This window comes from Caretta caretta, chromosome 24, assembly GCF_965140235.1.
Source record: "Caretta caretta isolate rCarCar2 chromosome 24, rCarCar1.hap1, whole genome shotgun sequence".
Classification (NCBI taxonomy): domain Eukaryota; kingdom Metazoa; phylum Chordata; order Testudines; family Cheloniidae; genus Caretta; species Caretta caretta.
In genome coordinates this window covers 16,797,310-16,803,309 of record NC_134229.1, presented here as the reverse complement: position 1 = coordinate 16,803,309, position 6,000 = coordinate 16,797,310, and positions in this window count along the sequence as shown.

Genomic DNA, 6,000 nt, shown 5'->3' with positions numbered 1-6,000 from the left:
GAGCTAGCGTCTCCTCCCAGCAGTGCAATTTCCGTTCCCCACACAGCTCTGGCAGCCGGGCCAGCTTCTGTTTGCAGCTGGGGTTAGACACCGGGAGAGTCAGGCACGGGCCGTGTCAGGGATACGTTTGGACCCTGCAGTGCTGGGGGGGGCTGGGCTGGCGCCCGGCATCGGCCGTGCTAAGGAAGAGCGTTAGGGCAAGAGCAAGAGGCACCGTGAGCACCTGGCACTGGGACCCACCATTGAGCGATGGCTCGACCCAGTCTCCAGAAACTCGACCTGGATTCCAGTGACCTGGCCCCTGCAGCCCGGTCTGTGCCGGCCGCTCTTGGGTGGGTGTCGGGGAGCCGAAGGCTGCAGCACGCTGGCTCTGGCAAGCTCTGGCCTCCGCTGCCCTTCACCCTCGTCTGTCTGACCTCACACCTGGGCAGGGCAGGCGACCTCGCCAATCACAGAACTTCTGGCAATGAGCAGAGAGGGGGCATCTGCCCTCAGCCCACGTAGGGGCCCCTCACTCTCAGAGACCCCATCTGACTCGGACCTGACAAAAGGAGAGAGGGTTTCAGAGTCTGGGGGTGAGGGGTGGGGCAGGAAGCGGGAATTCTCTGCAATGTTTTTCTGGACAAGATGCCTGGCAGGGACTGACTTGTCCAGGGGTTGCTACCCAGCGGGTGCCAAAGGGTTAAACAGCTGGCTGTGGGGCAGAGTAGGAGACGGAGGGGTTTGTGTCACTCTCTGTGGTGGGAGGAGTGGGTTGATAAAGAACAGGCAGAAACCTCAGCCCCCACTCACCCCAATCACCCCTCATCGAGACACAGACCCCCAGCCCCCACTGAGCCCAATCACCCCTCACTGAGAGAGATACAGACCCCCACCCGCTACCCCTACCCCAATCACCCCTTCACTGCAAAACAGATCATCCCATTCACCAACCCCACCCTGAGGCAGGGGTCGTTGTTTCAACATCTTCCTAATTGCGCCTTCCCCGCTCGTGTCCCCTCTGCTTCCTGCAGGACTCAATAACGTCCCAGGTGCATTGTCTGCAGCTCCCACTCGCTTTCCCTGGGGAGCCAGGTTCTCAGCATGGGGGAACATCAGCCCCTCGTCTTGGCCATCTCTTGCCTCGGGTAGAACCGACCCTCTCCTCCCCCCAATGTCACGGCTCCTCTCCAGCCCTTGGCAGTCTCTGTGGACAATAATCTTGCCCAAGGTCTCTCAGCCCTTTCCGTCCCAGCGTCCCCCTACCATCCAGCTGGGACCTGCAGGCTGGGCAGTGTCACCAAGTCCCTGGGCGATGCTCTGGAACTGCTCCCCATGAAGCCAGGCAGGACTCTGGGGCAGTCGCCTTCCTGTGAGCAGCCTGTCTGCAGGACACACAGCTCACACAGCTTCCACCTTCCTGGGTCTGACCTCGGAGCATTCAGCATCCTCTGCCCCTCCGTGCGCTTCCCACAGCGAGTCCACTCAGGCAGGCCTCCTGGGGAAGCCAGAGGGTCCTGCACCCCAACTCCGCAGTCAACGTGACTCTCAGCCAGCCAGTAAAATGGAGGTTTATTAGATGACAGGAACATGGTCTAAAAGAGAGCTTGTAGGTGCAGAGAACTGGACCCCTCAGCTGGGTCCATTTTGGGGGGCAGTGAGCCAGACAACCATGTCTGCACTTCACTCCATGTCCCAGCCAGCCCCAAACTGAAACTCCCTCCAGACTCTCCTCCTCTGGGCTTTGTCCCTTTCCCGGGCCAGGAGGTCACCTGATTCCTTTGTTCTCCAACCCTTTAGCTCTCACCTCCCAGGGGGGAAGGGCCCAGGACATCAGTGGCCAGGACACAGGGTGTCAGCCATTCTCTGTGTCCAGACCCCTGCACACACCTGCCCTCTAGGGCTCTGCAATGATCATATAACCTACCCCACCACCTAGATACTTAAGAACTGCACAGGGGAAACTGAGGCACCTCCACACTATTCAGAGGAAACATTAAGAACAGTCCCACTTCGTCACATCTCTCCCCCCTTCCAGATTGACCTGAGCAGGGCCGGTGACCTGGGGAAGTTCGAAGCCAACAATGTTCCCATGGATGCCCCAGCATCTCTCCCATTCCTTGGTAGGAGTTACACCAGGCCCTTCCACTTTCACGCCCTCCCTTAGGTCGGGGGTGGTCGATAGCACTCGCAGGCCGCATGTGGGAAGGTTTATGCGGCCCGTGCCCTTTGGCCACCCCAAAACCCCAGGGGGTCAAACTGGGATTGGGTCTTCTCCCCAACAAGCTGGCCAAACACAGCCACTTGGTTATCGGACTCTTTCACTTTCTTAACAGCTTTCACTTCATCTGAGACCTTCTTAAAGCGATCCACACTGGATCTTTCAACAGGAAAGTCAGTGGATCCATTCACAACAGAAAATTTCTGGCTGTTAGGAACTGAAACTTTCTTCATTAAATCACTTTCACACCCTTCAGTTGCAGTAAACTGCTTGCAAAGACTCCATGAGGATTCCTTTCCCTAGGGCTTTTCTAGGCAACAATTCACCCCTCACAGAAATTCTGCTCTTACCCTCTTCACCGAGGGCTTTCTCTAGAGGAACACTTTCCTGAGCAACAACAGACTCTTTCTGGGTCTCCCTTACATCCAGAATTACCTCTGACCCATCTGGTGGATTCCTACACAATCCCCTTTCAGGCAGACTTACAGACTTCCTAGAGAAAAAGTCAGACGCATTCTCCTTCCCTTTGCCACCCACAAGTTCAGGAATCTTTTCCTTCTTGCTACAGGTTTCCACACCCTTGGTAGGTAACATAATCAAATCACCTTCATGCTCCCTTTGTATCCTGGCTAGGATCTCACCCTGATTAGACAGAGTTGCTTCACCCTTTCCCAACAAGACACTAGCAACAGGCAAAATACAAGCACCAGAATTGTCTGCTCTCTGGGATTTTACATAGACACTAACTGGATGTGACCTAGTTACAGGGCCATTCTCCCAAGCAGACACAAACTTAGGACCCTTCCCTTCCTGGGCTTTAGCTGAATCCAGAACCAACTCTGAGACAACTGCACGACCCTCAACCATCACAGGCTGAAAGGCCCCTTCTGTCTGCTCCACAGACAAAGAAGAGCCGGACACACTTTTTCCTTTCCCAGACACCCAGCTTGGGATCTCATTCCCCTTGTGCCAGCACACAAGGCTGGTCACAGACAACTGCTTGGAGATCGGGGTAGCTCCCTCATTAGGCAAGTCAACACCCCTGACAGACACGGGCACGTTCCCTTCACTGTCCCAATTCTCCACCTAGCTAACAGGTAAGGTCCAGGGACACTCATCTTCCACTCTCCTCGCCTTCCCACCCTGCTGACGAGACACAGCCATCAGCTCACAAGGCTGCCTAGGCTCATCCAGACTTTCCTTACCAAGCACCTTGCCACTCCCAACAGATCCCCTGACCTGCCTGTGTCTCCCCCCACTCAGCTGGGGTCTCAGCTCCCACTGTGCTCAGCGCTGCCCTTGCTGTCCCAGTGGGGGTAGGCAGCGAGCTCGCTGCTTTCCTCAGTGCATCAGAGCCAGCCTGAGCCCCTTCTCCAGTGTACAGAGGGGCGGGGAGCAACTCTCTGTCCCACCCAACCCCAGGGCTCTGGTTACAGGCAGGCAGGTAGCCTGAGCCTAGCCGCTCCTCCCTGCTGCCAGCCAGGTCATCTGCCTTTTCACTGACCATTTCCCTCTCCGCCGATTGGTTCCCTGGATTCAAATTCAAACCCTTGGCAGTTACCGGAGCATGGCCTGGATCCTGCCCCAAAGAGACACAGTCACCCCACAACAGGGTCTCGCAGCCGGTGTCCTGGAGACCCCAACGACCAGCCAGCCCCACCCCTCCTGGGTCTGCACAGGGATCTGAGCCATAGGCAGGGCGAGGGGCTTCGTCCCTGGGACCCTCACCCAGCTCACAAAGCCCCTCAGCATCTGAGGCTGCACCACCCAGGGTCTGACAACAGTTCTCTCTGTCCCAGGATCTCGCCACCCCAGGAATGTCTCCCCATTGACCATCACCTTCCGCTCCCACTGGGGGTCCGAGGGGCCTGGCCCCAGGAAACTCCACACAGACAGATAGGTTGGGGTCAGGAGTGGGAGCGTGTCCACCTCCCCACGCATCTGGCTGACGGAGTCTATAGCCTTGGGACCCAGCAAGGGAGCTAGACACCGGGGCTTTTCTGCAGGGTCCCCCTGGTTCAAATCACCAGCCTGCTCAAAGGCAGTGAGGTGGCATCCACATCCCCCCACTCCTTAACCAGGGGCAGCAATTTAGTCTCGAGGTTCCCTGCAGAACTGGCCCCCCAAGGTCTAGCCCCACTCACCCCTGGGAGGTCCCCTAGGCCTCTCCACCCCACCACCGCCAGTTCATGCTGCTGCTGCAGCTCTTTCTCGGGCTCTCGCTGTCTCTCACAGTCCTCTTGCTCTCTCGGACTCAGCTCCAATCCCGTCCATCTCCGATCCCCCGATGGGGAACCCGATTGTGAAGACCCTCGTCTGGTCGGGGACAGAAGTCTTGGGGATGCCTGGCTACTACTCCAGCTGCTCCCAGATCCTGCTATAGCCCCATTTGGGGTCAGGAATCTGTTCCTTAGAGCCGTCATCCTCCTCCAGCTGCACAATGAACTGTGCCTTGCTGAACTTTCCAATGCTCAACCCTCTCTTTCTGCACAGGGTTACAATGTCCTTCTTCAGGAGACGGTGACAGGCCGTCACTCCGCTCTTCCCAAGTTGTTGTGGACTCACAGGCCTGTGTGCTCTCAGCTCCCCACGGTTTCCAGGGAGAACCCCTAGTGTGCCAGCCCTTCTCGAGGTCACCGCCTCTTTGCCAGGGTCGAGCGGCAGACTCCTCCCCCCTGGGACTGCTCGCTGCAATCCCCAGGGGAACCCTGTTACTGCAAAAGTCCTTCTCTCTCCCAGGGCCAAGACGCAGGCTCTTCCACCCCTGAGACTGTTCACCGCAGTCCCCAGGGGGACCCCATGACTGCACAGTCCTTCTCGCTGGTCACATACTCCCAGGGGTTAACCGCCCCCCGAAACTGCTCCTCTCTGAGCCTTCAGCACGCCTGCTCCTCGTCAGTCCCCCTTTGTTTTACTGCTCCCCAGTCATTTACTGCAGGAAGTGCCATCCACAGGGTGCAGTACATCCCACCGCTCCCACCAGTTGTCATGGAGTCCCTGGGCAATGCTCTGGAACTGCTCCCCATGAAGCCAGGCAGGACTCTGGGGCAGTCGCCTTCCTGTGAGCAGCCTGTCTTCAGGACACACAGCTCACACAGCTTCCACCTTCCTGGGTCTGACCTCGGATCATTCAGCATCCTCTGCCCCTCCGTGCACTTCCCACAGCGAGTCCACTCAGGCAGGGCTCCGCAGTCAGACGTGACTCTCAGCCAGCCAGGAAAACAGAAGGTTTATTAGACGACAGGAACATGGTCTAAAACAGAGCTTATAGATGCAGAGAACAGGACCCCTCAGCTGGGTCCATTTTGGGAGGCAGTGAGCCAGACAACCATGTCTGCCCTTCACTCCATGTCTCCAGCCAGCCCCAAACTGAAACTCCCTCCAGCCCCTCCTCCTCTGGGCTTTGTCCCTTTCCCGGGGCCAGGAGGTCACCGGATTCCTTTGTTCTCCAACCCTTTAGCTCTCACCTTGCAGGGGGGAAGGGCCCAGGCCATCAGTTGCCAGGAAACAGGGTGTCGGCCACTGTCTGTGTCCAGACCCCTGCACACACCTGCCCTCTAGGGCTCTGCAATGATCATACACCCTTATCCCACCCCCTAGATACTTAAGAACTGCACAGGGGAAACTGAGGCACCCCTACACTATTCAGAGGAAACTTTAAGAACAGTCCCACTTCGTCACACGGGCCCATAGTGAGGGGAATGCAGATACTGCTAATACAAAAACGCAAGCTGCAGAATTGTGCTTCTCTTGTGCGCCGCTTGGGGGAAGCACTCCCTCAAACAATCCAGCACAAGGCT